This window comes from Symsagittifera roscoffensis, chromosome 8 (assembly GCF_963678635.1).
Source record: "Symsagittifera roscoffensis chromosome 8, txSymRosc1.1, whole genome shotgun sequence".
In the NCBI taxonomy this organism is placed as follows: domain Eukaryota; kingdom Metazoa; phylum Xenacoelomorpha; order Acoela; family Convolutidae; genus Symsagittifera; species Symsagittifera roscoffensis.
In genome coordinates, this window is record NC_087069.1 from 22,108,735 (window position 1) to 22,119,511 (window position 10,777).

A 10,777-nucleotide genomic window follows, 5' to 3' on the forward strand; every position below is an offset into this window, starting at 1 on the left:
TACATAGGGATCATTGATTAAACATAGAGATCATTGGTTATACGTGATATGAAAATATTTGGTTAAGCTATGAAAATTAAACATTGGGTAAATGATTATAAATATTTTACATAGGGATCATTAGGTATAAAAATTTTACATAAGGATCATTAGGTATAACTTTTTTACATAGGGATCATTAGGTATAAATATTTTACATAGGGATCATTAGGCATAAATTTTTTACATAGGGATCATTATGTATAAATTTTTTACATAGGGATCATTAGGTATAAAAATTTTACATAGGGATCATTAGGTATAAATTTTTTACATAGGGATCATTAGGTATAAAAACTTTACATAGGGATCATTAGGTATAAAAATTTTACATAGAGATCATTAGGTATAATTTTTTTACATAGGGATCATTAGGTATAAATATTTTACATAGGGATCATTAGGTATAATTATTTTACATAGGGATCATTAGGTATAAAAATTTTACATAGGGATCATTAGGTATAATTTTTTTTACATAGGGATCATTAGATATAAATAAATTACATAGGGATCATTAGGTATAAATTTCTTACATAGGGATCATTAGGTATAAATTTTTTACATAGGGATCATTAGGTATAAATTTTTTACATAGGGATCATTAGGTATAAAAATTTTACATAGGGATCATTAAGTAAAGAAATTTGAAAAAAAAATTTGAAAAAAAAAACTGAAAAAAAGTTTGAAAAAAAATATGAAAAAAAAAATTGAAAAAAAAATTTGAAAAAAAAATTTGAAAAAAAATTTTTTTTTGGAAATTTTTGGATGAAAAAAATTTTTGGAAAAATTTTTACATAGGGATCATTAGCTATAAATATTTTACATAGGGATCATTAGGTATAAATATTTTACATAGGGATCATTAGGTATAATTTTTTTACATAGGGATCATTAGATATAAATAAATTACATAGGGATCATTAGGTATAAATTTCTTACATAGGGATCATTAGGTATAAATTTTTTACATAGGGATCATTAGGTATAAATTTTTTACATAGGGATCATTAGGTATAAAAATTTTACATAGGGATCATTAAGTAAAGAAATTTGAACAAAAAATTTGAAAAAAAAACTGAAAAAAAGTTTGAAAAAAAATATGAAAAAAAAATTGAAAAAAAAATTTGAAAAAAAAATTTGAAAAAAAAATTTTTTTTTGGAAATTTTTGGATGAAAAAAATTTTTGGAAAAATTTTTACATAGGGATCATTAGCTATAAATATTTTACATAGGGATCATTAGGTATAAATATTTTACATAGGGATCATTAGGTATAAAAATTTACATAGGGATCATTAAGTAAAGAAATTTGAAAAAAAATATGAAAAAAAAATTGAAAAAAAAATTTGAAAAAAAAAATTTGAAAAAAAATTTTTTTTTGGAAATTTTTGGATGAAAAAAATTTTTGGAAAAATTTTTACATAGGGATCATTAGCTATAAATATTTTACATAGGGATCATTAGGTATAAATATTTTACATAGGGATCATTAGCTATAAATATTTTACATAGGGATCATTAGCTATAAATATTTTACATAGGGATCATTAGGTATAAATATTTTACATAGGGATCATTAGGTATAAAAATTTTACATAAGGATCATTAGGTATAACTTTTTTACATAGGGATCATTAGGTATAAATATTTTACATAGGGATCATTAGGCATAAATTTTTTACATAGGGATCATTAGGTATAAATATTTACATAGGGATCATTAGGTATAATCTATACCCAATGATCCCTGTAGGGATCACCCCCCCGCCCGATCCCAGTGTCGTATATCTATACTACTATTGACTACCTCACTCCTATTGGGAGCCCGATTTGTCTAAAAATGAACGAATAAGTCTGGCTTTAAATATTATTTTCATTTTAAAAAGAGTAGCAAACGCGATTGAACAAACGTGATCATTTTGAACCAAAAACGTGAGGCAAAACAAAAATGACAGTTTTTCTATAGGCGATGCATTACGAGGCCAAACTGTGTTTTTTGTAAATTATGAGCGGCATCAACAACAAGCAAAGCAAGCGCACTTTGATCTTCTTTTATTCTTTCTTTCTTTTGAACGTTGTGGCAGACATAAAACTTGTTTAAAAACGTGTCTTGGGAGCCAGGAACAATTAGACGTAACTTTGTGCTCATCCAGTGCCAATCCTGGCCATTAAATGTGATGAATAGCCTGTTTTCAATAGACTAATGGAGGTAGAGAGATACTAGATGAAAATCTCCGGCTGACTCAACCTTAATAAATTCATTATTTTTTAATAAAAAAACGCACGATTGTTTGAAACATATATTTGTCTTGGTTACAGAATTTGAATATTTTTAGGATGAAGTTGTTTTTAAATTTACGGGCTTCCGTCGTAAAAATTCAACAATTTTCATTTTCTTTTTTTTCCGCTAGTTCTTTTTCAGAGACTTTTTCATTGTTTATATGTTGTTTGAAGGTTTGGGGGGTCCTGAAAGAACCCCATGTTTTAAGATCGGGAAATGAGCATCCGGTCTTCCAGCTATGTAGTAACATTGGGTATAGAGTCTTCAAGGTATTAGGATTGGGAATACCAATGAAAAGGTTTCATGCTTTGAGTGATGTTAAGAGAATGGCTACAAAAATGTTTTTTTTTTTGGATTTTGCGAGGAAATGTCAAGTTTTTTCGCAAAAGTCCTGCTCTTATTTGTTTTTACTCTTTTCTAATTGTTAAAGGTCACCGGTTTATTACGTGTAGATTGTGAAAGGAAGTTCTTTTTTTTATTTTTTCTTACATGGTGTTTCATTGGCAAGATTTTTGATCAAAATTTGAGATTTTTTGTCAAAAAAATTGAATTTTTTCTTTTAAAAACCAAAACACGATAAAATTGGTTATAATTTGATATATTAATGATTTATTAGATGATCTTATTTTTTGGAACGTGCTCTATTTACCAGAAATCATGCCGAAACCTGCTGAAACTTTGAAAAAATGAGTTCTAATTGAGAAAAAAAGTTAAATTACCGAAAATCTATATAAATAACTGCATCATATACTAATTTCACTTCTATGTTTTACACTTACAAATAAAAAACTAAACATTTGCATAAAATTAGGTCCTGCTCGAATTAGTTTATCTAACTTTGGTATTCGGTAGTAAAAACATTTCGCAGGTAAACATCTCAACGGCGAGACTCCCATAGAGTGAAAAAATTTTTTTGTTCCTAAGGAATTTACTCTATAAGTGAACGGATGCATATCAAATGCATCACGAATTTCTTCAAAACTGTATCCATGACAAGCAAGTATTCCTCTTTTACTCAAGCATGACGAGTTGAATTCATTCGATATTTGTGCCCAATGAGGATATAAACCGTTGGCATTGTGAACCATTATTTTAATGAATTAAACTGTATAAATGGAGAAAAGAGAACATAATAGATTGATTACATATGTAAAGTAAATTTGTGGTTCCTCATCTGATTCAACCTCGGATTTTGCCTTATGTTCTGCTTTTCGCCCTTTTGATAGCATCGAACAATCTTCCACTGAAAAGTTGAAGCTCTAAGCTAAGATGGGTAACGCGCAAATCTAAGTAGAGATTACGATCCATTTCAAAATTAAACGCAAAACTACTTTCATTTAGAGAAGTACTGGGAATTTGTCTTGATGTAAGATGACATACTTGATTCCAAAACTGGGACTTTGTCAATTATCTCCAACGAAGAATTTGTGAAAGCTCCGTACCGAAAATGAATACTTAGATGATCTTACTTTTTAAAACAGTGCTTCACTAACCTGAAAGGATGCTGAAACCTGCTGAAACTTCGAAAAATTGAGTTTTTATTTGAGAAAAATAGTTAAATTAGCAAAAAGATATAAAAATCACTGCATTGTATACTAAATTCATTTCTGTATTTTACACTTACAAATAACTACACAATTACATAAAATTACGTTTAAAACTCAGAATATGCACATCATGAACATTGTTCAAGTTTCTCCGGTAGATTTTATAAAGAAAAAATGCTGATTCAATTGCGTTAAAAGCAGACAAAATATCAGTTTTTTGTTGTTCTCTGCGAAACAGTTGCTATTACTTTTTGTTAGAAAGGAATAATTTGTTATCTTTCGACCCACAGAAACAGCACAGAAATGAATTTTGTTCAGTCGAGCAATCATGATCCAATATTCTCCTCTATCAATGCTTTGAGTTGAGTTGATGATTGCAAAAGAGAGTTTTTTAGTTGATGTACTTTATCAGTGGTGTAAGATCCCATATACTTGAACCTGTGCTCAGGAATTATTTCAACAATATTCAAAAGTTAAAAACTATCCACATCTAAAAACAAAGAAATATATAATTTGATAGTGTAATTCAGGTTAAAAAACTAAGATTAATGACTTACACGCATGACTTTACACACAATGAAAAGTCCCAAAAAAGGTACAATAAATTTTTAGGATCCTGAAAACTTGAAAAAATAAACATTTTGAGCAACTGTTCCGAGTTTTTCAATTAGAACGTTTGATTGTCTTTCTCCTAAGATTATCACTTCGGTTACCTGCTCCATGGGAAATTGGAATAATTTTCAAATTAATCTCGAGATTTTTCCCCTAAGTTCTGGATAACACAACTATACAGCTGCACCCTCTAGTGAATTCAACTCAAAAGCAAGAATATAGTGTTTTTGAAAATTTTCTATAAAAAGAGCTGGGAAGTCTTTGTTAAATTGCATTACTTTCATTGTTGTGACACAAGGGCGACAAGGTGAAGTTGTATCTTATGACACAATCGCTCTTCCACCTCGAATACTATTAAGCTCTCTCAATTGAAATTGTTGATAGCTGAAAGAGTTTTCACGAAAAGATACCGCAACAACTGAATTTGTAAATTTGTATTCATTGCAACAGCTATTCTTCTTATTGGGGCCTTATTGAACAATATTTCTTGTATTAATTGGTTGTGACGAGATGGAATGAAATAAGTTCTTGATATAGTTTCCACGTAATTGTATGGAGCAGATTTTTTTCCAGATTACTTGCAAGTATTGATGACTAGGTTCAGCAACTAAAACTCTTCTAGTGTACAGCGAACAATCAACAGTTTTCAGACTAACATTTGGATTATCAGATAGCATGTAAAAATTAGGTCTAGCTCGAATTAGTTTTCTAACTTTGGTATTTGGTAGTAACAACGTTTCGCATTTAAACAACTCAACGGTGAGCCTCCCATAGAGTGAAAAATTACTTTTGTTCCTAAGGAATTTACTCTATCAGTGAACGGATGCATATCAAATACATCATGAAATTGTTCAAAACTGTATGCATGACAATCAAGTATTGATCTTTTACTCAACGCTGACGAGTTGAATCCATCGATATTTGTTCCTAAGGAGGATACAAACCGTTGACATTGCAAACTATTGTATTAATAAAATAAACTTCTTAAATGGAGAAAAGAGAACGTAGTAGATTTATTACATAAGTTAAGTAAGTTTGTGGTTCCTCGTCTGATTCATCCTCGGATTTTGCTGTATGTTCTGCTTTTTAACCCTTTTGATAGCGTCAAACAACCTTCCCCTCAATAGTTGAAGCTCTAATCAAAGATTGGTATCGAGCAAATCCAAGTTGAGATTACAATCCGTTTCAAAGTTAAACTCAATACTACTTTCTTTTAGAGAAGTACTGTGAAACTTGTCTTGAGTGTAAGATGACATAATTGTTTCCATAACTGGGACTTTATCAATTATCTCAAATGAAGCTCCGTAACGAAAATGACTACTCTGGTTGAAATCCATGTTGTTTTGTCAAACATGTCTTTATGAGAGCGACTGTTTTTCGATTTATTTTTCGAGAAACAGATCTTTTAGTTCTACGCTTGAATCCCTTTTTCCCAACAGCCAATTGTTTTCAAACTGTGTTTGTTCACCCATATTTTGCAATTGTTTTGAGTTTTTTGCGTTCACTAACAACTTCGTCAATCTCCGGAGCAGCGATTTCAATCAAATCTGCTCCAATTATATTTTCGGCTGGTCTTTTTATTTTTTTAATAAAGGGAATCGCAGTTCTCCCAAGTCTTCTTCAAAAGCAACGGTTTCAAAACTTCTTCCATGTTGTCTTACATGTCCTCGAAAAATAAGGAAATCAGCTGAATTTTGAGCAAACAATTTTAAACCAACATTGAATGTTCGAAATCTTGCGGAATAAGTGAACAACTCGGGTAATTCCTACGGACAAAAAAGAATTTTTCCCCTTTACTACGTCTTAGTTCTATCTTGATACTGTGGTTATTTTTGACATTTTTTAACTGAAAAATTACGAAGGACTGATAATTCACGTGCTGTCCTGTAGAAACTATATCTTCACTTGTTACTTTGGAGATGGATGGAATACAACGCAATAGGGGAGTTATTGTTATATTCTATAATCTCTCTTATAATGTCGTAAAAAACTCGGATAGTTTGGACTTTTTGCTTTTATTATAACCCCCGTTTGATTTTGCTCTAAACCACAACCAAAAATATGGCTCAAGTCACAACTTTGAATAACAAACACTGATTGATTCTCAGGTAAAAGAACGGCAATCTTTTGTGTAATTTTAATTACTGATAACTAGATTCCGTTATATTCAAATGCTTGAGCACCTAGACGTTCTCGAATTTTGTTGTTCACGGCTACAACTAGATCAACAAAACTTGGATACAATCCTGGTTAACTGTGCATCGGTTTAATCCCTCGTTTCTCCTCTGAAATTTGTCTGCCATCTACTAATGTACATTTTTGGTACAGAGAAGGGTATGATATTTCTGAAACAGCAACCTCCCGTTCTCCTTTCATATGTATTTGTTCGAGTGGAAAATTGGTTAAAGAACAAAGACATCCCTTTCGATAACAATAAAGAGGATCGTTAGAAAACAATGCAATAGTAACAAAATCCATCACAACCGATCAATAGAAAATTAGTTTAAAATTGTTTTCCCTTCAGTCTGAACGTTTTCTCAGCTCTTTTTTATAAAATTTTCCCAGAACTTCTTTTTCATCGAGATCTTCGATGATGTATGTAGAAGACTTTTCTGTAGATATTGCCGAACTTTCAAATTTTTTTTGTAAATTGTGGTTTGTATCTATTTCGAAAAGGAAAATCAGTCTTTGAAGTTCACATACTATCTCCAACTTTGAGTTAGTTTCCTAACCCAGTTTATTGGTTTTAATGTTTAGAATTGAGAGGAAGTAAGTATTCTTGACATCTCAATGTGATTTCCCAATAGATCTATTGACGCGACATTTCCTTGTAGACACACAATGAGGTAAATTGTGAACGAATTTTTCCTATGATCTTCTATGCAGCGGTAAATTATTTGTTTTAATGATTGATTGGTTTTTTCTGCAAAAGCTGCTTTCGTTTCACTCATTGGTGAGTAAACTTCAATGTGTTTCTTATTGCAATATTTTTGAAAGTTCCCCTATTTTCTGTTCCTTTATCAACCCAAATTTCAGGATTGTTTTTTGTTCGAAAAAAAATTCTTTTGAAAGCTTGCAAAGTATCTGTGGCATAATTTGTTTTTTATTATTTGATTTCTGACAAATCGCGAAAAATATCAACGGCAACCAATAAATATTTGACTATTTTGTTTTGAATCGCTATTTTGTCCACAAAAGCCAACTTCAAACACAAAATTTTTTTGATATGCTTTGAATAAGCTTGAATTCTTCGTAAACGTCTGATTGGAGGACAAAATTTTGTATAGGATGTCTTGGTTTGTAAATATTGTTCTTTTTTCTACTTTGACAAATCGCTTACTTTACTAAAGTTTGGCACAGTACTAGATGCAGCTCTACAACAAGAATACAATCTGTTCAGACTTATCTTTTCAGTTTTTGAAAGGGATCCAAATTCCTCTGTCTTTCTCTTTGGTAATCTTGTTGATAACAAGTTGACAAGTTTAGGCGGAATTTGAGTTGCTTTCAAAGAGGTAAAGTGAAAATCTGGATGGTCGTTATTTTTTCGCTTTAGTGCACACACATGGTCTACAATAGATTTTTTGTGTCGCGATTAACTAACGTAACGTTGTCTGACTGGCTGTTTTCCATTCTAGGAGAAATCAAACTTAATCAATAAGACGCTTAGTGTTACTCGTTTTCAAACTCGCTTTACAGCACTGTAAAAAGAATCAAAATCTTCCGGCACACTCTCCTATTTTTCTTGTTTTTGCTCCGAATTTGTTTTTTTTTCGAAAGCGTACTTTTTAATTGATCAACTGAGCCAGAGATTAGAACAAACTGATCCAAATGATGTCAATTGTTTGTTGTCAAAAAGAGTGAGAGGAAAAATTAATTGTAAACTTTTGGCGAGCCTAAAATAGTTCTCATTTTATGCAGTGATGGGATGTGTTCTGATATTTTGCTTCAATTTTTACTACGTATATTTTCGGAAATCCTGTAGCTCGCCTCGTACCAAGTTTAATAGACATTCGCTGAGGAACTGAAAGAAACTTTTTGGCCAATCGAGGATGAATGGTTTTTGAAGTTTTCGGGGAAATTTTTGAGTTATTGGGAGTAGAGTGACGTATTGTATGCTCATCGTTCGAAAAATTTGTTTCTTTTCCTACTGGTAAATTTTTTTTGATGGAACTGAACCGCTGTTTGTGCAATATCTTAGCGAACTAACTGTTTTTGGAGTTAAGTCAATGAGTAATTGACCTTAACGAATATATGCTGCATCTTGATACCACTCTTTCATTTTGGTCCTAGAGCTAAATGTTGACTTAATGTATTGGTTTGTAAAACATCTCTCGGTGACTTGAACAAGGCTGTTTGTGTATTTTGTCACTCAACAGCTCTTCACAATTTGCTTTGATGAAACACGTTATGCTTAACATATATTGTATTCACTTCCCTGTGTCTTCCAGCAGTGGCAATTTTTACAAACTGCTTAGAATTTGAAGTTTCTTTACAAGAGTCATCAAACTTTGTTGGGTGTTTTGTTCTATTATTGGAAAGGTTTTCAATCATTTCAAAGTCAACTTTTTTGATAATTTTGAAGTTTTTTCTTTGCATTTGTCCATAAAGAGGTTGATAATGTTGATAAAAATAACAAATGTTCTCAAATTATGGTTGGATTGTACCTTTTTTTAACCAATCATTTATATGATACAATTTTCCAGATCCACTCAAACCAACTAACGAAATAGAAACACGTTCTTTGGTAGAGCTTTTGTTATGCAGAGCTTTGGAGAAGGTAAAATATAACCGACCGTGTTTGATAAAATTGCTACCCAAACTGTTGTTTCTTCACATTTAGTTGTTAACAATATTCGAAAGATTGCACATGCTAGTATTAAAATTATGACACAAAATTGGCGCAGAAAAACTAAAAAAGTTCTATTATATGTGTGTCCAAAAACTTCCATGATTTTTGTTCACGCTTCTCTCCATCAAAAACGGAATTTCTTAAGTTTATTTGCTTGTCACATTCATCAACCATCTCATTATTCGAACAAAAAAATTGACAATGAATAATATTTATTTTTCAAAAACACAAAGTAAGAGAAAATGATTTAAATGATGAACAATTTTTTTTTACAAAAACCGATTCCATGTTCCCTATGCATTTGCTTTTCTTTCTGCACAGGAAAAAGTTTTGGCATGACAAAATGGGTAGTTGCTCTACCTCCAATCATATTCTTTAACTTTCAAAATCAAAGTCTGAATTTTTGGGCATGTGTAATCACCCAAGTTTTTTTCCACCTGTGCTTCCAAGTTTTCTGACAAAAATTTATATTTTTCATTTTTCATAACCTTCTGCAGAAAAACTGATTATGGAGCTTTTAATTTTTTAAACCTTTTTTCAAGCTCAGTGTATTTTTCATAAACAATGCTCCAATTGATTCCCTGAAGATGCTTCGTACACCAAGCAGATTGAGATGATGCTTTGAAATTTTTGGTAGGAAGAACGGAATATCCCACGGTTTGACCCTTTTTAGAAACTCCTAACTCTTCCACTATGTTGTACTTGAAACACCCATTATCAAAAACAACCAAGCTCATTTTGCTAACCGGTTTTTGTGGAGTCTTTTGGTTAAAATGACTAATAATCGAACAATGCATATACTGTTTTCAAAGAGGTAAAGTGAAAATCTGGAAGGTCGTTATTTTTTCGCTTTAGTGCACACACATGGTCTACAATAGATTTTTTGTGTCGCGATTAACTAACGTAACGTTGTCTGACTGGCTGTTTTCCATTCTAGGAGAAATCAAACTTAATCAATAAGACGCTTAGTGTTACTCGTTTTCAAACTCGCTTTACAGCACTGTAAAAAGAATCAAAATCTTCCGGCACACTCTCCTATTTTTCTTGCTTTTGCTCCGAATATGTTTTTTTTTTCGAAAGCGTACTTTTTAATTGATCAACTGAGCCAGAGATTAGAACAAACTGATCCAAATGAAGTCAATTGTTTGTTGTCAAAAAGAGTGAGAGGAAAAATTAATTGTAAACTTTTGGCGAGCCTAAAATAGTTCTCATTTTATGCAGTGATGGGATGTGTTCTGATATTTTGCTTCAATTTTTACTACGTATATTTTCGGAAATCCTGTAGTTCGCCTCGTACCAAGTTTAATAGACATTCGCTGAGGAACTGAAAGAAACTTTTTGGCCAATCGAGGATGAATGGTTTTTGAAGTTTTCGGGGAAATTTTTGAGTTATTGGGAGTAGAGTGACGTATTGTATGCTCATCGTTCGAAAAATTTGTTTCTTTT